Here is a 25,555-nt window from a genome sequence, read left to right as displayed (position 1 = left end):
GCTTCAACACAAGAGAACGATGATACTTGGCTAACTAGATATGCCTCTTCACCATGCACAGTGACAATCTTACCATTCTTCATGAACTTGAGCTTCTGGTGCAAAGTGGATGTTACTGCTCCAGCGTCATGGATCCATGGTCTTCCGAGGAGACAACTGTAGGAAGCGTTGATGTCCATGACTTGGAAGGTAATCTGAAATGTTTCGGGACCAATGGTAATTGGCAAGTCCACCTCCCCGAGAACATCCTTGCGAGATCCATCAAAAGCTTTAACCAGATAGCTGCTACCCCTCAGAGAAATTCCGTGATGACTTAATTGCCTTAGTGTGGACTCAGGCATTACATTCAACGATGATCCAGTGTCCACCAACACGTTGGATATCATATCAGATCCACAGTGCACCGAGATATGTAGAGCCAAGTTGTGATGTTTCCCTGCTGCGGGGAGTTCATCATCACCGAATCCCAAACTGTTGCAAGCAGTAATATTACTCACTATCCCATCAAACTGATCCACAGAGACTTCGTGATCAACGTAAGCTTGCTCAAGTATCTTCATCAACACCTTCCTGTGAGCTTCTGAGCTCATGAGCAGAGACAAGATGGATATCTTTGATGGGGTTTGTAGCAGCTGGTCAACAATCTTATAGTCACTTTTCTTGATAAGCCTCAGGATTTCGTCCAGATTGGACTCTTCAATAGATTGGCCTGCTGGGCCGGTGTTCTTGTCAACAGGAGGAGCAACTGGTGGAGTTACCGTGGCAATGGGTGTAACTACCTTCTTTTGAAACAAGGGTGGACGGACCTTTCCGCTTCTCAGAGTTGTAATTTCACTGGCAACATTGTCAACTGTAGCTGGGGATACCAGAGGCACTTCTGCTCCATTCTCAATCATGGTTGCACTGTACTTGTAAGGAATTGCTTTGGTAGAGGTATAAGATACCGGACCAGGTAACCTGATCACCAAAGGCTCAACATTTCTTGTCTGAGGTACATTTTCAACAGGGGAGTCATGGAACACTGGCACAATCACACATACATCACTGGCAATCAAGTGCTTGTCATCCATCAGGCTCTGGATATCACCTTGCACAACACAACAACCCATGGGATTTTGCAGACATTCTGAACAAGAATCATGATCATGTTTGAACAAAGAGGCCTGGCAGAGCTTGACATGTAATGGCACCAAGGGAGTAACTGTAACGCCCACTTTTTTTAATTATTTGATTTATTCTTTGTTACTTGATTTATTTGGTTTATTTATTGAGCCTAGAAATATATTTATATATATTTATATGAATTATGTGATGAGATGTGAATATTGATATGACTTATATGTTTATATGAACTATGTGATGTGATGTGTATATTTATATGATTTTATATGATTTATATGATGTGGTGTGATTTTATGTGATTATATATGTGATGTGAATTTAGAATATATTTATATGATTTATGTGTTCTGAATAATTATGTAATGTGAGCCTGGAAATATATTTATATTTATGTGATGTATTTATGTGAATATATGTTATTCGGTGTATAATATACTTGTTATTTTGTGTGAAAATATATATATGTTATTTGGTTTATTATTTATTAGATTATATTTAGTAGGTAATTATAATTATTAGAAAGAGTAAATAGAATAGTTGGAGGGTTATAAATATGAGAGACTAGGTTGGAATAGCTATTACGTAGAAACTATTTTGTGAGAAGAGTAGCCACCAAAAAGAAGAGAGAAAGCAATTTCCGTTTTTCTGAAACCTACCTCAGTAAAACAATGATATCTCACTCGTTAACCGTTGGATCGTGACGATTTTTGGACACAGCATTCACAACACCTGGGTCTACCTTTTCACCGTTCGGATCGTCGAAACAAGGTCTGAGTTGAGAGAAAACTATCGCGCACTGAAGCAGTATTTTTGGGTGTTTTCATCACTTTGTTTTTCGCAAGCTTTGTTCATCTGAATTAAGGTAAGGGTGAGACTAGCTTTCAATATAATTAAGGGTATGGTTCTGAGAATTGAATTTAACATGATTAGGTTGAGTTTTGGTGAGAATTGAGATTAGGGTTAAATGACCGATTTGATGATTAAACCATGAAAAGATGTTAGATTGATGCAAAATTAGTTTACAGACCTTAGATATTGTCTAGGGTGTTAATTAGATGCCATATGGATGAAAGAATCATGAAGATAGGTGAAAAGTTGTGATTTTTATGTTTCTGGCCGTACTGACATTCATCGCTCGCAACTGCGAGTAGAAACACTCGCAACGGCGAGCTGCACCGCATCGCTCGCAACTGCGAGCAACGTTACTCGCAACTGCGAGTAGGACCTTCGAGCTCGCCATTGCGAGCAAATTACTCGCCACTGCGAGTTAGGCTGTTAGTTGCCCAAAATTGTCCCGATGCGATCCTTTCGCACGTGTAGTCATGAGTTGATCTTATAAGTAAGAAAAATGGTTGTTTAGGATACTTTCAGAAGTTCCAGAGGTCTGTTTAGGTGACTGAGATTAGTGGTGATGATGTATAAGAATTATTTAAGATGCGTTATGATTATAAGTTGTTATGATTCATTCTCTTTAATGTTGATATGTTATTTAGACGCTATTATATGTTGTATCTTGCTGCTGTTTTCTGTTGTCGACTGTTAGTGTCTTGAGGTTGCATGAGTCGGTCTATGTTGTTGGAATTTAAGAAGTTGTCCATGATTATGAGTCGTATGAGTTGTACACGTCGTTGTCTAAGTTGTTGGAAGTTGAGTCCATTGCATACTCATATAAGTTGGTTGAGGGCTTTATGCCCTGGAATGCTTAGTCATTCACATGATTGGTGAGGGCTTGATGCCCTGGAGCTTTTGCTCACTATGTTGGGGGCTTGATGCCCTGAAGAGCCTAATTACGCTCATATAAGTTGGTTGGGAGCTTGATGCTCTGTATTGGTACCTCATGCATGATGAAGTTGTCTAAGTTGTTGATGAGGTTGTCTAAGTTGTTGTTGAGGTTGTCTGAGTTGTTGTTGAAGTTGTCTGAGTTGTTGTTGAAGTTGTAGTTGCATTGTAGAGTCGTCATAACTTATATTTAATGATGATTTAACGATGATGTCTGACGATGATGCCTTTAATGATGATGTTTGATTATGTTTTGATGATGATGCTTTGATGATGACGTTTGATTATGATTTGATGATGATATTTTGATGATAATGTCTGTTTATGATTGATGATGATAATAATATGATACTAAATGATTATTAATGCTGATGTTTATGATGTCTTAAGTTGTTAAATATATGATGATACTTGATTATGACTTAATGATGATTTTTGCTTATGAATTAGAGATGATAATTGTTTACGAACTAATGATGATATTTGACAATGATAATTGAATATGATTTGATATAATGCTAAATGGTAAATGTTTTAAATGTAAATGATGATTTATGTTGTTAAATGCATTTTGACGAATTATATGTTTAATTTATTGACTGTGAAATCTCACCCCTTCTGCGTATATGTTGCCTCGACCGTGGGTAATGTGCAGGTAATAAAGATTAGAAGTGTTCGTGAGAGGACTCCTCACTTGTGTCTAGGTGCTCTGATATGTAACGGGATGGGGCTTGCTTTCATGAACTTTTTATGAATAAACATTAACTAAAACTTATGAGATTTCTGATAAGGCCTGTGTGCCAAGACTTTTATTATGTCGAATAATTTCCGCTGCATGATTATAGATTTTGACGTTGAATTTTGAAAGATAATTATTATTATCTATTTTGTGGTTTTAAGGAAGTATGTGACATTCCGTTTGTGATTTAAATACTCTGATTTATGATGAAATTTTCAAGTTGGGAAAACGGGGTGTTACAGTAACGACATTGCGGACATCCAACATGGGATCCTCTTGAGGAGCGGGAATCCTTTCAAAAGCCTCAATCATATTGACAGCAGCATGGTCTGGAAGTGGATTGCCGAGGACATGAGGAGCATTATTCTCAAAAGTCAACCGTCCCTTTTCTATTAGGTCTTTCACAATATACTTCAGAGCAAGGCAACCCTCAATGTCATGGCCTTGAGCACCCTGATGAAATTCACATGTTAGATCCTGTCGGAACCTGGGAGGCAATGGATTAGGCGGAGGCCTGCCTGGTCTAGTGACACAGTGTCCTTTGGCCAGTAGAGTTGGGAGCAGCTCACCATACCGCATTGGTATTGGTGGAAAGGAAGGTTTGGGTCGGGGACCCTGTTGTTGCTGCTGTTGAGCAGGAGGCTGTTGTTGCACTTGCTGAGCGATGGCATTGACGGGCACTGGTGGTTGGCCCGGTGGCAGAGGATATTGCTGGTAGAATGGCGGGAAGAAAGGATGCTGAGAGTACTGCATGTAATGATAAGGCATAGGTAATTGTGTGGCAGCTGCAGATGGGTTACCAGACACCATCCCCACATCAGATTCTTTCTTCTTATGATGACCATTACCATACTTCTTTGATGCACTGTTTGAAGATTCCCCTTTCTCTAGGACAATAATACCATCTCGGACGGCCTCCTCTAGACGCGTTCCCATTGTAACCATATCAGAGAAGTTGTTTGGGGCAGAGACTATCATTCTCTCCTTATATTCCTTCTTTAGAGTCTTCAGGAACGTCTGTGTTAACTCTTCCTCATCAAGTCGAGGAGAAACACGGGCAGCTGCCCCTCTCCACCTCTGAGCATATTCTCGGAAGGTTTCATCTGATTTCTGAGACAAGGCTTTAAGAGAGTCTCTATTTGGCCTCAGACGGGTATTGAATTCATATTGACTCTCAAAAGCAGCAGCCAGATCCTCAAAAGTATGGATGTTGTCTTTGCTCAAACTAGTGTACCAATCTGCTGCATCATCTGTCAAGCTACTCTGGAAGCAATGGATCATTAGTGCATCATTATCTGCGTAGTTAGCCATCTTTCGGACATACCGGATAACATGGTTGTGCGGACAAGAAGTTCCATTGTATTTGTCAAATTCTGGCTCTTTGAATTTCTTAGGAACCTCAAATCGGGACACCAAGCATAGATCACGAGCTTTAGCAGGAGCACCATTGTTTCCTCGGCTAGCCTTGACCTCACGAAGTTCTCCAGCCAACTCCATCAACTGTCTTCTCATAGCTTCCATTGCGGGATCTTGTCCACGCGGAGTATCGACATCAATTACCTGTTGCACAGTGTGTACAACAGGGTCGGTAACAACAGTGGTCACCTGAGGCATAGCAGTAGATACAGGAATCTGTCCTTGTCCAGCAAAACCAGAGACACCAGCAGCAGTATTAGGAGAATAGTAAGCTGAGAGACCATAAGGACGCCCATTGGGCATAACAAAACGAGCATCAGTAGCCACAGTAGATAGTGGGATAGACGGAATTGCTTCAGTAGAAACTGGGGCAGATGTGGCTGGTTGTTCTTGTGCAGCCAGCAAAGCAGACATAGTGTCATGAGCCTTAGCCAAGTCTTCTTTCATAGCAGCCAATTCGGCACGGAGCCGAGCGTTTTCTTCTTCAAAGTTAGCCATAACCCTTCTCTTGTGAAATCTTGTTTGGTGAATTCTATCTGGTTGGTAAATCTTGCGACCACGAGCCACTTTTCAGACTGCGGCGGACAAAACCAGGAGGCAATGAGCACGAGAGAAGCTTTTTATAACCAATGAATGCATATGATGCATGAAATGTGTAAATGCATATGCAAAAAGATTCTTTTTACGTGTTATCGAAGGGTTTTTAGACAAATTAGAAACTTGTAAACATTACTAAACAACAATTAACATGAACGGGAAACAAATAACCAACATATAGTTTTACAAGACGATTCCCTTTGAAATGCTAAGCCAAGGGATAGACTTTGAAATGTAAATCAACACAAAATGGAAATAACAACAGGAAATGGAGATCCTCAAGCATAGGAAGTGGAAGCATCGTCCTCAGACTCAGACTCATAGCTGCAGTATCGTGCATAGAAGTCACGGGCACCCCTAGCCCTCTTGGAGTCTCTCATAAGCAACCTATCTTTCTCTTCAATCTCCCTCTTAGCCTTAGCTAACTCTTTCTTCAATGTCAAGACCTCATGAGTCTTCTGCTCATCCTTTCCATCCAAAGTGATGATCAAGTTCTCAGCCTCATAGTATCTAGCTCTCCACTGATGTTTCTCCTGACTCTCCATAGCTAGATGTTCCTGATACATCTCCTGGGTAGGTGGGAGTAGAGGCAAAGGCATGGTAGGAACAGATGCAGACACATATCTCATAGAGGGGTAAGGCATACCAATCTCCTCAGCTTGGTTTATCACCCACTGTGTATAGGCCTCATGAGCAATACCGGACCTTACACCCATATGCTTTACCTCTTTCTTCCGGAGCTTAGTCCAAGCTTCCATGAAATCCTCTCTTATGCCGGTGGGAGCATTGGAGTAGTGAAAGAAGTAAGGAGCTGTAGCAAGATTGATGGGCTTATCTTTCATCGGAAAACCAAATTGTCGTAAAGCAAGCTCCGGGTTATAGTTGATTCCACCCCGGGTACCAAGAAGAGGTACATTAAGAAACTTACCACCACCAAAGATAATTTCCTTAACCCTAGAAGCGGGAGTGAGCCAAACCACTTCATTAGGAGTGAGAGCCATAATCCTCTGTGAAATAGACCAATTCTCCGGATTGTCGTGGAAAGACTTCGGAAGGTGCGAAATAAACCACCTATAGAGGAGAGGCACACAACAAAGAATGTATCCACGACCCTTGCCGGATCGATCATGAATAGCATGGTACGTGTCAGCTAGCAAAGTAGGAACCGGATTCTTGGAGTGGAAGATCATAATAGCATTCATGTCCACGAAGCCATCAAGATTCGGAAAGAGAATAAGCCCATAGATGAGAAGTGCAAGAATAGCCTCGAGAGTGTCCTGACAAGTAGTATTGAGGTTGGCTTTCCCAAGAAGATACTCTGAAGTGAAACCTCGGATGCGTGCCTTAGTGACAAGATTCTTGGAGACATCGGTGGTCTTGAGATAGAGATCCTTAGCAATAACCAATGGAGTAGGAGAATCTTCAGGTCCTGAGAAAGGTATACCCTTAGCAATAGATAAACCCATCAAGGAAGAATAAGCCTCTAGAGTAGGCACCAACTGAAAATCTGGAAAAGTAAAGCACCGATACTTCGGATCATAGAATTGCACTAGAGTGTGCACAAGCTTCTCATCCACATTAGTATGGAGAATAGGAAGTAAAGCCCCGTAACGACGTCGGAAACCAGTCGGATCCTTAACCTTGAGTGCCAAATCTCTCAAACTAGCCAAATCCACTTCCTTGAACTTGTAGGAATTAGTCCTCTTCATTTTTACAATGTTTACAAATTCAACTTGTCTAAGCCCTTTGATAACAATGCATGGAAAAAGTTTGTGCATGTATGCATGTATGCATGAATGCATGATTATGTTCAAGTTCGGAGAAAACATAGTGGGTTGAAGTTCAAAGTCGAGGAGTCATGGGTGGACACGGCGTCCGGTGAAACTAGGGCTTTAGGAGATAGTAACCGGGTTCTAAAAAGGTTCCCAAGCTGCAACCTCTCCGACGTATATCATGGTGTCACGAGACAACACTCGCTCCAAGATTATCCGCGGAAGGTCTAACTTGAGTGTAGTATCGCGTGACGACTAAAACTCGAGACAACACTCGGTTTAGCCTCCCCACTACGTCCTAGAAAATGGCCATGGATGGGTTTGGTTATCTACGGTTCATAGCGTCATAGAACAATTAGAAGTAAAGTGCCTAAACGCGACAACACGCGTCGACAACATCACCCCCAAAATGCCTCAGCTATGTGGGATTGATCGCATAATCCAAAACACGAGGCAACCCCCGGAATGAATTGTCGATTATATCCCTCCTAAATCCTAAGTTCACTCAGCCCGGGTGCAGGACTTTTGATATTCTCACCCCACACGTTTGCAAGAATTTAAACATTTATTCACATAGGAAAGCAAGTAAAAGAAACAAGTAAAAAATAGCGCAAGCGTGGAAATAAAGACTAGGCGTAACTCTCGAATCTCCCCAGTGAAGTCGCCAGCTGTTTTATCTTGGTTTTTCGGGTGTCAAACATTGATTACGTTTGAACCTTTTGAACCGGTGATATCTTATTTTTTTCTTGGGAAGGGAAAAAGTAAGCAAAACCCTTGAGAATCGAAGTCCGGGAGTTGTTTTCGCTACGGGAAGGTGTTAGGCACCCATAACGACTATAGTATCCTATAGGAACCGTCTTTAATTTCTACGCGCGCGCTTTATTTTTAAATGCTATTTTGAAATGTTATTTACACCTAAAGTTTGCTAAATGAAGAATTGGAGGGAGAAGAATGTTTTTGGATTTTTATTTTAGTTGAATTGAAGGAATTTTGTTCCTTGCCTACGTACCCGATTAAGGGATCAAATCCACCGTAGTTCTCTTTCAAAAAATGTTTTTGTTTTTGTTGGTTGATTTTAAGTTCGAAAATGGGATTTGAAGAATAGAAAGGGGCCTCAAGGGCATGAGATTATGAAATTGTGAGGTTGAATTAGTTATTTGCAAAAAGGGTCTAAGTATGATTATTTTTCATTAAAGTTTGATTAAGAAAATAAAAGGAAAATTCAATGGGGTTTTGACCCCAAGGTTTATTATGAAAAAGAGTTTGAATGATGTTGTTCACATTTTTTTGGAAAATTGATTTTTCTAAGTATAAAACCTAAACATACATCTAAACATACAATCCTAAACATACATCTAAACATGAATATTCTAGCTATATAGTGATGTGTGTGCATGTGTCGATGCTTGTGTCGGTGTACATCATTAGAGTCCATTGTCCGTTACATCATACCCTAGATACATTCTATGGCCCCTTTGCCAAGGAATTAAAATTGCATAAAAGTAAAACATTACAAAAACTCCTAAGTGTTACATTCTAATTTTTGGTGAGATGTGTAAATTGCAAGAAATCTAAACCTAGAGATGGGGTGAGAATGCTATGAATGAAACATGAATGAGAGGGTTAGTAGCATAATATGTGATATAGTAAACAAAAATGCAAGCAAGTAAACAAACACAAAAGACTTCAAAATGCACCACGAAACTAAAGTAAAGCATATCTAAAATTTGACCATAAAGGCAAAGCTAATACATGACCCATAATCCTCATATTTCAATCAACTTCCAAAAGCTTCATTTCATCTTTAATAATAAGGATTAGAGAAAAGTATCAAACTAGGCAATTATGACACATTTTAGACTTTACTATTTGCAAATGCAACTTACATAACTTGTGGAGCAAGATATCAACAAATCACATCACAATCAGTCACAAAACTATAAACCCAGGGTCATATCTATCACCAAATCCATATAACAAGGTTCAACATTATGTATCAAGACTTATAGATCAAGAAACATGCAAAATTCCACGGGATTCATCACAAAAGGGTGAACAATCACCAAGATACCACCACCTATTTCTCTAATCAGAATTATCACATAAAAAAAAAAGCACCAAGAATTAACAAAAATACCAAGAAGAACAACTAGAAAAATTTTAGGAATTTTAGCAAGGCTTTTTAATAAGAAATGGAAAAGAATTGAAACCACAAGTAGCAAAAATATTTCCTCATTTCTTTTATGAATACTTAACATACAAACATATCAAGATTCATCAAAAAAAAAATCAAGGAAACGATTTGAACATTTTTTTTAGGAATTTTTGAAGGTTTTCGGTGAAACAATGGTGCAACTAGCAATAAATGGTGTGGGAACAGCAATATAACAGGGCAAAACACAATCTGCAGGGGAAATAGGCCCAAGCCCAAAGAGATGGGCAGGGTCATGGATATGGGGCGATTCAACCCATGGGCATGGTGATAGAAACGGGTTCTTTCTTCTTCAATGTTACAAAACGCGTATCCACCCATTCTTTCCTTCTTTCTCAACTGATCCAAACTCAAAACTTTGGAAACAAACCAAACAAAACCTAAATCTACACTTTAAATGATGAATTCAAACCATTTTTTTGCACCTTAATCATCTTCGTAACAAATAGATGCGGCATGAACGAATTTTGGAAATTGAACAATGATGAAGCTTTAACGAAGAAGAAGGTTACCTCTTCTTCTTTCCGATTTGGTGGGAACAGCGTGCTGATGAAGCTGGAGCCGTATTCCTTCCTGTTTGCTTCGATCCGATTGCAGCTTGCGTCGTTGTGTTACAAACTGGTTTGGTTCAGCGCCGTTTCCTCGTCGCAGTTACGATGCCGTCCTTGTTCTTTGAATTCTAAATTGAATCAGCTTTGATTCGTTTCTGTCATGAATTGAATCAGCGTTGATGCCATTTCTTGCGACCTTGAATTCTTTCCCTCCCTCCTCTGTTTCGCAGGTTGTGAGTTTGTTTACGGCGAGTCACGAATTTGCGTTTGAACTCATTCTTTCTTCCTCTGATTCACGGCTTCGATCAGGTATTCTCGCACTTCGCGATTCAGAAGAGGTTTTGAAGTTTGTGGTGATGTTGAGGGTTGAATGACGATGATGATGATAGTTATGGAGGATTTGTGGTGGAGTTGTGGTGGTTTTGTGGTGGTTAGAGGTGGTGAATGAGTTTGTTATGGTTGAAGATGAGTTAGTTAGGGTGGTTGAAGGTGGAGGATGAGTTAGTTATGGTGGTTGAGGTGGTGGTGAAAGGTTGTTAGAGATGGAAGAAAGGGTGGTTACGTGAGAGAAGAAGAAGAGGGAAAAGAAAGAAATTTTTGTGACTTTTTTGTGGAGTTTTTGTGAAAAAAAAATTGGTAATGAGACTTTGACTTGGACCTTTGACTTATATAGGTGATATGGTAAGCTTGGACCAATTGGAATGAGACACGTGGCACTAGACTTGTAACAAACTCTTAAGAACCAATAGCATTTGGACACATGGCACTTGGACTCTAACAAACTTAAAAAAGGATTAAAATGCAAATAACCAAAGTGCGCGGACTAAAATAAAAATTAAAACTAAAATTGAATTGAAAAAGTAAATTGAAAGTTAACGTAAAGCGAGACGATTAAAAACAACAAAGCGGATTAAAATGAATCAGCAATTTTATGTGAAATGACCAAAATGCCCCTAGGGGCTTAAAATGACCAAAAATGACTTAGATGCAATTTTAAAATGGATTTTTAACAGGGAATTAAAGCAAGAACTCATACAAGCAAAATAAAAGACTCAGAGACAATTTTTAGAATTTAAACAGGGTTTTAACACGTGAAAAGACTAAAATGCCCCTAGGGGCAAAATTGACTCAAAAATGACTTCAAATGCAATTTTAAAATGGATTTTGACATAGAATTGAAATGAAGACTTATTCACACTATTTGAAAAGACTCAAACAAATTTTTAAAGATTGAAAGAAATTTTAACATGGGAAATGACTAAAATGCCCCTAGGGGCTAAACTGACTAAAAAATGACTTAACCGATATTTTTTTAAATGAATTTTGACATGAGGTTGAAACAAGGACTTATACAAACCAATTTAAAAGACTCAAACAATTTTCAAGGATAAAAATGAGTTGAATGCAGGAAATGACTAAAATACCCTTTTATGTGAATTTTGCAAATAAAATTGAAATAAAATGCAGAGAAAGATGCAATTGATCAGAGACATATCAAATGACTTGAAATGCAAGAAAAAGAATTGATTAGTGTTTTTAGGTCCAAAATTAGGGTATAACAAAAGGTAGTAGTTCAATTTAGTTTCCTAGTTATTATTATGATTACCAGTTTTAACAACCAGTGTCAGAGCTGGTTGTCGTCGACACAGAAAGGGCTGTCCACGGAGAGGCTAACTGGAATGAACCAGAAAAGCATCACAGAGTGCAACCTGTTGGGACGTTGGCTCTTAGGGGCAGAGCTATGATAGGTACTTGGTTATTATGGGGCGTACAAGTTCCACATCGAGTGGAACGAGATGCTCGGTGAAGTATTTATTGGTTTGGTTATTTCCCCTTGATAGCTACTCTCCTAGCTTTTAAAGGAGGGTTCCTCTAGTGCCTAGATACATAACCATGAAGATACCACATAAATCATCAGCTTAATAACTCTATCCGTCATATATTGAAAGAATTTGACTCTCTAAGGTGAGATTTGACTTGAAAATATGCTTCAACTAAACGAAAAGAGTTACTTCAGGAATTCAAATCTATGTTGCGAGTGATGACACCTCGACCTTTAGAATAAGCTTATCGTCGATGATCTAAGTTATGATAGTGTTGAATTGGCGAAGACAGATGTTGATCTATTATTGATGTTGACTAATGAACAAAAGGGTGTGTATGATAAGATCATGAAGTTTGTTATTTCTGGTAACAATGATTTATTTTTCTTACCTATGGTGATGGCCTGGTGGTATTGCGGAAACAATAGAAAACAATGTATCCGACCGTTAGATCTATCATATTACCATGTGGAAGAATTGCACATTTAATGCTTACAATCCCTATTGAGATTGATGAGTTATCAACGTTAACCATGAAAATAGATAGTCCCGGAAAATGACTACTTCGCTATGTTCCACAGGTATGAGTATGGTGTCTGGTACAAGAATACGACAATTTAAAAAAATTAAGGTACGGGTACATCACTAAAATTATGGGTTTTGTTATATAATATAACAAGTAGGCTAAATTCTTCAATTTACAACAAAACCTTCACGATAAAAGTTTAAAAAGTCAAAAACTAAAATTGGTTACAAGAACAAAATCACTCATATCCATTTACAATATTATATTATCATATTAACATATAAGAGAAAGCCACAATTTTTACCCGTAGTAAAATAATGAGCAAAAATGAAGTACCACCACGAGTAAAATACCGAGTGGCACTTCATCTTTTAACAAGTATTCATGCTTCATAGTGGCTCATGACAAATGAAAGGGCAGAGAAAATAGCTCTAATATTTTCAAAGAAAGTTTATATTATTTGAATGCTTCAATGCTTGAGTATGCTTAAACACTTAGTGGTGAACCTTATTTATACTACTCTAGGGAAGACTCTCCATTACAAACTAGAAATATCTAGAAACAAAGAAAAGTCTAGAGATATGGATGCTCTAATTCATATGACTAGAAGGATCTAGAAACATTAATAAGATTTCCCTAGTGCTTAATCTTAGATTGTCTAATAGCTTCCTTATTATTCTTTATGGTGTGTTTGGTAGAAGAGAGTTAGAGGCGAGAAAGTTAGGGAGGAGAGAGTTAGAGGAGAGATTGTAAACTCATAATGTTTGGTTTGCAGAGAAAGAGGGAAGAGAGACCCAAAATGTATGGACCCCACCCACTTTTTGTTTCTTCTCTAAATAAACTGCCGAGAAAGAGGAGAGAAGTGGACTTAGTTAATCTTTTTCCAGAAATACCCATGTATGAATTTGGTTTTTCCTTTTAACAAATTGTGGTTTTTATTTTATTTTTTACACGTTGTGGTTGCCAACAACCAACCCCAGTTGTTGTTCTAACATTGCCTAATGAACCTGTCATGGTTTGCAAGATTTTTTTATTTTCCCATCTCATATGATATATATTTGAAAGCATTACTAATATATTGTTGTTTCACAGGATCCTAAGGAATTGCAATATCAACGGAACACTACCTAAATATCTTGGGAATATGTTAAAACACTTGTAATTGCATACTTGTTATATTTTTTTTTACTCTAACTCACCATTAAAGTTTCTTTTTTTTTTTTTTTCGGTACACCATTAAAGTTTCTTTTAACATATATATAACATTTATATTGCTCTCCAGCCTATTATTTGGCATGGATGTTTTTTGATGACAAACAAATATTATTTGCAGTTTTTTTACTCATTCTCAATATGATTTCTTTTTCAGAGACCTCAGCTTTAACAACTTAAGTGGAGAAATTCCTATTACCTATGCTACCAAAAACAGACTGGAATACATGTACGAAATTCATCGGTTTCTTAGCGCAACCTTTTTGACTTATGTTTTTAATCACACGTCTATTGAGGGACTTTTAAGGTGTACAAAAACATCATTCAATGTGAAACTCTTAACAATAGTAAAGTACGAGTTATGTTTGAATTTGATTAATTATAGCTGCAATATTTGAGTGCTTTTAACATATTCCATGTGAATTCAAGAGGATCTGATTAATGCTGACTAGCTTATTTTTCTTAATAAATATGAAGCATTGTATATTGATATCTTGGTAATTTATGGTAGATTTTTAACCGGAAACAATCTCACTGGACAAGTGCCTTCGTGGAGAAAGAATGTCCACATGTAAGTTATCTTTCTAATACCTGTATGATTCGTTGGATTAGAATCTCTTGTGTACCTTTCTGCTCTTATTGTTTCAAAGAACCCTAAGATACTCTGAATCAAATTTTATAACTTGTATATAGAGATCTTTCATACAATAACTTCAGCATCAGCCAAGGGAATCAGTTATGTAAAGATGAAAATATGTAAGAACTTCCTTGCATTTGTGTTTATTTGTATGCAAATTTAAGAACCTTTCTGACACACCATCTTCTTTAATATGTTACAGGAACTTATTTTCTCCCTCATGGGCACGCAATGACATGTAAGTTTAAAATATACATCCTTTCTATTCCCCTCTTACTATTTGATGAGTCTTATTATACTAATCATGCTAACTTATTCTATCCCTTCCATTATTCTCTCAGAGGAACAGTTTCGTGTTTGAGCTTTGAATGTCCCAAACGTGAGTTTCTTTACGATGAATTTACAATAGACAGCCAATATCTCACAATTTTTATCTGAAGCTTGTACTAATATTGTAACATTGCTTAAAAAACAATGATTTAAAGTACGATTTTTCAAGGAACATGTTTGTTTTTGTTTGATTTTCTTAGTTGTTTCCATAAAATTTCCAAAGTTGCTCACATAATCTTCCCAACCCAGCCGCAAACTCTCTTTATATAAATTGTGGTGGAAAGCAAGCAATACTCAATGGAAAAAGTTATGACGGTGATTCAGATTCATCTGGATCAGCTAGATTTCATGGCAGTCCAACAGGAAATTGGGCATTTAGCACCACTGGTATATTCATCGATGGTGATCAACTTGGAAAAACTTACTACCCTCAAAATCATTCCCCTCAAAATATCACTAAGCTTACTATGGTGGATGCTGAACTGTACATGGATGCACGTGTTTCTCCTATTTCTTTGATTTATTATGGGTTTTGCTTGGCAAATGGAAGCTACACAGTAAATCTACATTTTGCTGAAATAATGTTCACAGATGATCAAACTTATGCTAGTCTTGGAAGGCGTGTATTTGATATATACCTTCAGGTACATGGTTTAATAAAAGAATTTCAGTCACTCGGTATTTTAGAAAAAAAAATTTAAGGACGTTAGTCAAGTGATCACTAGGTTCCTATAGGGACATTGTCAAACTGTTTTTTTTTTCAATTAAAACACGTAGAATATCTCACTAAAAACTTTTTTTTTTTTCTGATTAGAAGCTCACTTGTTTGGCATTATTTCTAAAGGACATTAATTAAAATACGAAGCATTAACGTTGTGATTGAAATGTTGCAGGGACAGCAGGTGCAAAAGGACTTTAATATTGCAGAAGAAGCAGGGGGAGTTGGTAAGAAAGTAGTAAGACAGTTCAATGTTGGTGTTACTAGTAATACCTTGGAGATTCGTTTGTATTGGGCTGGAAAAGGGACACAGTCTCTCCCAAATAAATCAGTATATGGTCCTCTCATATCAGCTATATCTGTGGAATCATCTGGTAAGTTATACTCTGTATGTTTCTAATATTATGCTATATGATCTCCTTGTTACGATCTAATATTTAAAATGTCTTGTATAATAATCAAACAGGCTCTCCACCTGGAAGCATATCTGCAGGAGATGTGGTTGGAATTGTGATTTCAGCAACAATTGTTATCATTCTAGTATTTGGTATACTTTGGTGGAAAGGATGTTTTGGAAAGAAAAATTCTTTAACAAGAGGTGATCACGAAGAAACTACTTTTGTTGTCGTTATGTCAAACGTTTTTCTGAGTACATGAATTATTCAAGTGATAAAAATAAATGTGTGCACATTGTGTACTAGAGTAGGTCTGACTACATGCTTTTATTAGTATATCATGTAACGGGGCCTGAGAATAATTAATTTTCTTAGTTTAAGAGATCTTTAATCTTCTATTTACTTCGATTAACAGATGTAAATAGTTTGGACCTACAGACGGGTTTATTCACCTTACGACAAATCAAAGCAGCAACAAATAACTTTGATATTTCTAATAAGATTGGAGAAGGAGGATTTGGTCCTGTGTACAAGGTATTCAACAAATCCTCTTGTGTCATGCTTTTATTATAATTTTACATGTATTTTTTAGAAAATAACATTCCTCAAAATGCAGGGATGTTTACCCAATGGGACATTGATAGCGGTCAAACAACTTTCTTCTAATTCAAGGCAAGGGAATCGTGAGTTTTTAAACGAGATTGGCATGATTTCTGCTTTGCAACATCCTTATCTTGTTAAACTCCACGGTTGCTGTGTGGAGGGAGCGAGATCAGTTGTTGCTGGTATACGAATACTTGGAAAACAATAGTCTAGCTCGTGCTTTATTTGGTAATTTTTCCTGTATGGTCTATTTTTGTGATATTCGACATTTTCTATTTTGGCACTTGACTATGTAGTATCAATGTCTGATTTTTATTACATTCACAATGAAGGTCCAGAGGAACACCAAATAAGATTAGATTGGTCAACAAGAAAGAAAATATGTGTTGGTATTGCTAGAGGTTTGGCATACCTTCATGAAGAATCAAGACTTAAGATTGTTCACAGGGACATCAAGGCCACTAATGTTTTGCTTGACACAAATCTTGACCCAAAGATATCGGATTTTGGTTTGGCCAAGCTTGATGAGGAGGACAAAACTCACATTAGCACTAGAATTGCTGGGACCTGGTGAGTAACTAGAATTATTTCCTTCTTTGAGTTTATTGAAATGTACTCCAAAAAGTTGTCAAATTCAATTCAAATGATATTTTTATAATTATACTTTGATATCATGTTGTATCCTGATATCAAGTTGTTTCAAATATGCAGTGGATACATGGCTCCTGAATATGCAATGCATGGTTATTTGACAGACAAAGCGGATGTTTATAGTTTTGGAATTGTTGCTTTGGAAATTGTTAGTGGGAGGAGCAACACCATGTATCGGTCAAAGGAGGAAGCATTCTATCTTCTAGAATGGGTAACTTTTTAATGTTTTCATTGATCATGTAATTTTGATTATCCGTTGTACTGTCTACTTAATTACACTTCATTTTGTGTCAAACATATATTGTTCTTCTTATTCATGTAATAACTCTAGACAAGAATAAAATCACGCTTCCCATTTTGTAAGTAGAAGAAACTTTCTTCGTTGAAGGACGGTTATGGGGATAGAAAAAGGACGTAATTGTAATCTATCTTGAAGAGTAACCGTAGAATACATTTAATAGATATTGTCCATTTCTAAAATATTAATATCACTAAGAATCAAGTGACATAATAGTGAAATCAAATTGGTTTTTAGATATTTAGTATAAATCTGACCGATTTCGTATTTTGAAATATTTTTAAAAGTTGAATGTATCTATTGTAAATTACTTCGGTTTCAAATCAAACTATTGTTTCTTTCTTTTAATAGGCACATTTGTTGAAAGAGAGAGGTGACCTAATGGAGTTAGTTGATAGAAGATTAGGTTCAGATTTCAACAAAAAGGAAGCCATGGTGATGATCAATGTGGCTCTCCTATGTACCAATGTCACTTCAAACCTTAGGCCTTCAATGTCGTCCGTTGTAAGTATGCTTGAAGGAAGGACTATTGTACCAGAATTTGTTTCAGATTCAAATGAAGTAATGGATAAACAGAAGTTGGAAGTAATGAGGCAGTATTACTCTCAGATGGAAGAAATTGATGGGCAATGTACTACTTCTTCATCTCCACCAATTGAATCTTCCTAATGGGATGAAAAAAAAATATAGTGTGTTAGACCTCTGAATAATAAACATCATTATACAAGGAGGGGTAGAGGTTCGAAATGACTGTTATATATGTATTATGCAGGCAGTTATGTATGAAGCAGACAATTATGTTTTTAGGCAATTTTTGAATAAATAGGGAAACTGAATGGAAAGTAACAAGGCAATTATTTGCGAGTATATTAATTTCCCTTTGCTTTCTCTCCTATAATTTTATAAACTAGATTTCCTACTGTAATACAAATTCTTGCCTCATTAACTAGAATTATTAAATAAAAGGTAGTAGTTCAATTTAGTTTCCTAGTTATTATTATGATTACCAGTTTTAACAACCAGTGTCAGAGCTGGTTGTCGTCGACACAGAAAGGGCTGTCCACGGAGAGGCTAACTGGAATGAACCAGAAAAGCATCACAGAGTGCAACCTGTTGGGACGTTGGCTCTTAGGGGCAGAGCTATGATAGGTACTTGGTTATTATGGGGCGTACAAGTTCCACATCGAGTGGAACGAGATGCTCGGTGAAGTATTTATTGGTTTGGTTATTTCCCCTTGATAGCTACTCTCCTAGCTTTTAAAGGAGGGTTCCTCTAGCGCCTAGATACATAACCATGAAGATACCACATAAATCATCAGCTTAATAACTCTATCCGTCATATATTGAAAGAATTTGACTCTCTAAGGTGAGATTTGACTTGAAAATATGCTTCAACTAAACGAAAAGAGTTACTTCAGGAATTCAAATCTATGTTGCGAGTGATGACACCTCGACCTTTAGAATAAGCTTATCGTCGATGATCTAAGTTATGATAGTGTTGAATTGGCGAAGACAGATGTTGATCTATTATTGATGTTGACTAATGAACAAAAGGGTGTGTATGATAAGATCATGAAGTTTGTTATTTCTGGTAACAATGATTTATTTTTCTTACGTATGGTGATGGCCTGGTGGTATTGCGGAAACAATAGAAAACAATGTATCCGACCGTTAGATCTATAATATTACCATGTGGAAGAATTGCACATTTAATGCTTACAATCCCTATTGAGATTGATGAGTTATCAACGTTAACCATGAAAATAGATAGTCCCGGAAAATGACTACTTCGCTATGTTCAACAGGTATGAGTATGGTGTCTGGTACAAGAATACGACAATTTAAAAAAATTAAGGTACGGGTACATCACTAAAATTATGGGTTTTGTTATATAATATAACATAAGTAGGCTAAATTCTTCAATTTACAACAAAACCTTCACGATAAAAGTTTAAAAAGTCAAAAACTAAAATTGGTTACAAGAACAAAATCACTCATATCCATTTACAATATTATATTATCATATTAACATATAAGAGAAAGCCACAATTTTTACCCGTAGTAAAATAATGAGCAAAAATGAAGTACCACCACGAGTAAAATACCGAGTGGCACTTCATCTTTTAACAAGTATTCATGCTTCATAGTGGCTCATGACAAATGAAAGGGCAGAGAAAATAGCTCTAATATTTTCAAAGAAAGTTTATATTATTTGAATGCTTCAATGCTTGAGTATGCTTAAACACTTAGTGGTGAACCTTATTTATACTACTCTAGGGAAGACTCTCCATTACAAACTAGAAATATCTAGAAACAAAGAAAAGTCTAGAGATATGGATGCTCTAATTCATATGACTAGAAGGATCTAGAAACATTAATAAGATTTCCCTAGTGCTTAATCTTAGATTGTCTAATAGCTTCCTTATTATTCTTTATGGTGTGTTTCGTAGAAGAGAGTTAGAGGCGAGAAAGTTAGGGAGGAGAGAGTTAGAGGAGAGATTGTAAACTCATAATGTTTGGTTTGCAGAGAAAGAGGGAAGAGAGACCCAAAATGTATGGACCCCACCCACTTTTTGTTTCTTCTCTAAATAAACTGCCGAGAAAGAGGAGAGAAGTGGACTTAGTTAATCTTTTTCCAGAAATACCCATGTATGAATTTGGTTTTTCCTTTTAACAAATTGTGGTTTTTATTTTATTTTTTACACGTTGTGGTTGCCAACAACCAACCCCAGTTGTTGTTCTAACATTGCCTAATGAACCTGTCATGGTTTGCAAGATTTTTTTATTTTCCCATCTCATATGATATATATTTGAAAGCATTAATAATATATTGTTGTTTCACAGGATCCTAAGGAATTGCAATATCAACGGAACACTACCTAAATATCTTGGGAATATGTTAAAACACTTGTAATTGCATACTTGTTATATTTTTTTTTACTCTAACTCACCATTAAAGTTTCTTTTTTTTTTTCTTTTCGGTACACCATTAAAGTTTCTTTTAACATATATATAACATTTATATTGCTCTCCAGCCTATTATTTGGCATGGATGTTTTTTGATGACAAACAAATATTATTTGCAGTTTTTTTACTCATTCTCAATATGATTTCTTTTTCAGAGACCTCAGCTTCAACAACTTAAGTGGAGAAATTCCTATTACCTATGCTACCAAAAACAGACTGGAATACATGTACGAAATTCATCGGTTTCTTAGCGCAACCTTTTTGACTTATGTTTTTAATCACACGTCTATTGAGGGACTTTTAAGGTGTACAAAAACATCATCCAATGTGAAACTCTTAACAATAGTAACGTACGAGTTATGTTTGAATTTGATTAATTATAGCTGCAATATTTGAGTGCTTTTAACATATTCCATGTGAATTCAAGAGGATCTGATTAATGCTCACTAGCTTATTTTTCTTAATAAATATGAAGCATTGTATATTGATATCTTGGTAATTTATGGTAGATTTTTAACCGGAAACAATCTCACTGGACTAGTGCCTTCATGGGGAAAGAATGTCCACATGTAAGTTATCTTTCTAATACCTGTATGATTCGTTGGATTAGAATCTCTTGTGTACCTTTCTGCTCTTATTGTTTCAAAGAACCCTAAGATACTCTGAATCAAATTTTATAACTTGTATATAGAGATCTTTCATACAATAACTTCAGCATCAGCCAAGGGAATCAGTTATGTAAAGATGAAAATATGTAAGAACTTCCTTGCATTTTTGTTTATTTGTATGCAAATTTAAGAACCTTTCTGACACACCATCTTCCTTAATATGTTACAGGAACTTATTTTCTCCCTCATGGGCACGCAATGACATGTAAGTTTAAAATATACATCCTTTCTATTCCCCTCTTACTATTTGATGAGTCTTATTATACTAATCATGCTAACTTATTCTATCCCTTCCATTATTCTCTCAGAGGAACAGTTTCGTGTTTGAGCTTTGAATGTCCCAAACGTGAGTTTCTTTACGATGAATTTACAATAGACAGCCAATATCTCACAATTTATATCTGAAGCTTGTACTAATATTGTAACATTGCTTAAAAAACAATGATTTAAAGTACGATTTTTCAAGGAACATGTTTGTTTTTGTTTGATTTTCTTAGTTGTTTCCATAAAATTTCCAAAGTTGCTCACATAATCTTCCCAACCCAGCCGCAAACTCTCTTTATATAAATTGTGGTGGAAAGCAAGCAATACTCAATGGAAAAAGTTATGACGGTGATTCAGATTCATCTGGATCAGCTAGATTTCATGGCAGTCCAACAGGAAATTGGGCATTTAGCACCACTGGTATATTCATCGATGGTGATCAACTTGGAAAAACTTACTACCCTCAAAATCATTCCCCTCAAAATATCACTAAGCTTACTATGGTGGATGCTGAACTGTACATGGATGCACGTGTTTCTCCTATTTCTTTGATTTATTATGGGTTTTGCTTGGCAAATGGAAGCTACACAGTAAATCTACATTTTGCTGAAATAATGTTCACAGATGATCAAACTTATGCTAGTCTTGGAAGGCGTGTATTTGATATATACCTTCAGGTACATGGTTTAATAAAAGAATTTCAGTCACTCGGTATTTTAGAAAAAAAAATTTAAGGACGTTAGTCAAGTGATCACTAGGTTCCTATAGGGACATTGTCAAACTGTTTTTTTTTTTTTTTTTCAATTAAAACACGTAGAATATCTCACTAAAAAGTTTTTTTTTTTCTGATTAGAAGCTCACTTGTTTGGCATTATTTCTAAAGGACATTAATTAAAATACGAAGCATTAACGTTGTGATTGAAATGTTGCAGGGACAGCAGGTGCAAAAGGACTTTAATATTGCAGAAGAAGCAGGGGGAGTTGGTAAGAAAGTAGTAAGACAGTTCAATGTTGGTGTTACTAGTAATACCTTGGAGATTCGTTTGTATTGGGCTGGAAAAGGGACACAGTCTCTCCCAAATAAATCAGTATATGGTCCTCTTATATCAGCTATATCTGTGGAATCATCTGGTAAGTTATACTCTGTATGTTTCTAATATTATGCTATATGATCTCCTTGTTACGATCTAATATTTAAAATGTCTTGTATAATAATCAAACAGGCTCTCCACCTGGAAGCATATCTGCAGGAGATGTGGTTGGAATTGTGATTTCAGCAACAATTGTTATCATTCTAGTATTTGGTATACTTTGGTGGAAAGGATGTTTTGGAAAGAAAAATTCTTTAACAAGAGGTGATCACGAAGAAACTACTTTTGTTGTCGTTATGTCAAACGTTTTTCTGAGTACATGAATTATTCAAGTGATAAAAATAAATGTGTGCACATTGTGTACTAGAGTAGGTCTGACTACATGCTTTTATTAGTATATCATGTAACGGGGCCTGAGAATAATTAATTTTCTTAGTTTAAGAGATCTTTAATCTTCTATTTACTTCGATTAACAGATGTAAATAGTTTGGACCTACAGACGGGTTTATTCACCTTACGACAAATCAAAGCAGCAACAAATAACTTTGATATTTCTAATAAGATTGGAGAAGGAGGATTTGGTCCTGTGTACAAGGTATTCAACAAATCCTCTTGTGTCATGCTTTTATTATAATTTTACATGTATTTTTTAGAAAATAACATTCCTCAAAATGCAGGGATGTTTACCCAATGGGACATTGATAGCGGTCAAACAACTTTCTTCTAATTCAAGGCAAGGGAATCGTGAGTTTTTAAACGAGATTGGCATGATTTCTGCTTTGCAACATCCTTATCTTGTTAAACTCCACGGTTGCTGTGTGGAGGGAGATCAGTTGTTGCTGGTATACGAATACTTGGAAAACAATAGTCTAGCTCGTGCTTTATTTGGTAATTTTTCCTGTATGGTCTATTTTTGTGATATTCGACATTTTCTATTTTGGCACTTGACTATGTAGTATCAATGTCTGATTTTTATTACATTCACAATGAAGGTCCAGAGGAACACCAAATAAGATTAGATTGGTCAACAAGAAAGAAAATATGTGTTGGTATTGCTACTGGTTTGGCATACCTTCATGAAGAATCAAGACTTAAGATTGTTCACAGGGACATCAAGGCCACTAATGTTTTGCTTGACACAAATCTTGACCCAAAGATATCGGATTTTGGTTTGGCCAAGCTTGATGAGGAGGACAAAACTCACATTAGCACTAGAATTGCTGGGACCTGGTGAGTAACTAGAATTATTTCCTTCTTTGAGTTTATTGAAATGTACTCCAAAAAGTTGTCAAATTCAATTCAAATGATATTTTTATAATTATACTTTGATATCATGTTGTATCCTGATATCAAGTTGTTTCAAATATGCAGTGGATACATGGCTCCTGAATATGCAATGCATGGTTATTTGACAGACAAAGCGGATGTTTATAGTTTTGGAATTGTTGCTTTGGAAATTGTTAGTGGGAGGAGCAACACCATGTATCGGTCAAAGGAGGAAGCATTCTATCTTCTAGAATGGGTAACTTTTTAATGTTTTCATTGATCATGTAATTTTGATTATCCGTTGTACTGTCTACTTAATTACACTTCATTTTGTGTCAAACATATATTGTTCTTCTTATTCATGTAATAACTCTAGACAAGAATAAAATCACGCTTCCCATTTTGTAAGTAGAAGAAACTTTCTTCGTTGAAGGACGGTTATGGGGATAGAAAAAGGACGTAATTGTAATCTATCTTGAAGAGTAACCGTAGAATACATTTAATAGATATTGTCCATTTCTAAAATATTAATATCACTAAGAATCAAGTGACATAATAGTGAAATCAAATTGGTTTTTAGATATTTAGTATAAATCTGACCGATTTCGTATTTTGAAATATTTTTAAAAGTTGAATGTATCTATTGTAAATTACTTCGGTTTCAAATCAAACTATTGTTTCTTTCTTTTAATAGGCACATTTGTTGAAAGAGAGAGGTGACCTAATGGAGTTAGTTGATAGAAGATTAGGTTCAGATTTCAACAAAAAGGAAGCCATGGTGATGATCAATGTAGCTCTCCTATGTACCAATGTCACTTCAAACCTTAGGCCTTCAATGTCGTCCGTTGTAAGTATGCTTGAAGGTACCAGAATTTGTTTCAGATTCAAATGAAGTAATGGATAAACAGAAGTTGGAAGTAATGAGGCAGTATTACTCTCAGATGGAAGAAATTGATGGGCAATGTACTACTTCTTCATCTCCACCAATTGAATCTTCCTAATGGGATGAAAAAAAAAATATAGTGTGTTAGACCTCTGAATAATAAACATCATTATACAAGGAGGGGTAGAGGTTCGAAATGACTGTTATATATGTATTATGCAGGCAGTTATGTATGAAGCAGACAATTATGTTTTTAGGCAATTTTTGAATAAATAGGGAAACTGAATGGAAAGTAACAAGGCAATTATTTGCGAGTATATTAATTTCCCTTTGCTTTCTCTCCTATAATTTTATAAACTAGATTTCCTACTGTAATACAAATTCTTGCCTCATTAAGTAGAATTATTAAATAAAAGGTAGTAGTTCAATTTAGTTTCCTAGTTATTATTATGATTACCAGTTTTAACAACCAGTGTCAGAGCTGGTTGTCGTCGACACAGAAAGGGCTGTCCACGGAGAGGCTAACTGGAATGAACCAGAAAAGCATCACAGAGTGCAACCTGTTGGGACGTTGGCTCTTAGGGGCAGAGCTATGATAGGTACTTGGTTATTATGGGGCGTACAAGTTCCACATCGAGTGGAACGAGATGCTCGGTGAAGTATTTATTGGTTTGGTTATTTCCCCTTGATAGCTACTCTCCTAGCTTTTAAAGGAGGGTTCCTCTAGTGCCTAGATACATAACCATGAAGATACCACATAAATCATCAGCTTAATAACTCTATCCGTCATATATTGAAAGAATTTGACTCTCTAAGGTGAGATTTGACTTGAAAATATGCTTCAACTAAACGAAAAGAGTTACTTCAGGAATTCAAATCTATGTTGCGAGTGATGACACCTCGACCTTTAGAATAAGCTTATCGTCGATGATCTAAGTTATGATAGTGTTGAATTGGCGAAGACAGATGTTGATCTATTATTGATGTTGACTAATGAACAAAAGGGTGTGTATGATAAGATCATGAAGTTTGTTA

At 36.3% G+C, this 25,555-nt stretch overlaps 2 pseudogenes across 1 annotated transcript; both read left to right on the top strand.

Annotated features, from left to right (window-relative positions):
- The first annotated feature begins 10,093 nt into the window (after positions 1 to 10,093).
- On the top strand, positions 10,094 to 18,179 carry LOC146949464 (putative leucine-rich repeat receptor-like serine/threonine-protein kinase At3g14840; annotated as a pseudogene).
- A 2,717-nt stretch (positions 18,180 to 20,896) lies between these two features.
- LOC146949463 (putative leucine-rich repeat receptor-like serine/threonine-protein kinase At3g14840) lies at positions 20,897 to 24,725 on the top strand (annotated as a pseudogene). The gene is made up of 12 exons (XR_015028072.1): positions 20,897 to 20,917; positions 21,029 to 21,102; positions 21,186 to 21,221; positions 21,325 to 21,362; positions 21,563 to 21,957; positions 22,213 to 22,411; positions 22,504 to 22,635; positions 22,848 to 22,966; positions 23,049 to 23,259; positions 23,364 to 23,601; positions 23,743 to 23,893; positions 24,332 to 24,725. The product of XR_015028072.1 is annotated as a putative leucine-rich repeat receptor-like serine/threonine-protein kinase At3g14840 (transcript).
- The last annotated feature ends 830 nt before the right edge of the window (positions 24,726 to 25,555 follow it).

This window comes from Medicago sativa, chromosome 2 (assembly GCF_051527215.1).
Source record: "Medicago sativa cultivar Bolivia chromosome 2, Bolivia_mono, whole genome shotgun sequence".
Classification (NCBI taxonomy): Eukaryota; Viridiplantae; Streptophyta; class Magnoliopsida; order Fabales; family Fabaceae; genus Medicago; species Medicago sativa.
Note: the sequence above shows the minus strand (reverse complement) of the source record. Positions and strands in the feature narration are given on the sequence as shown.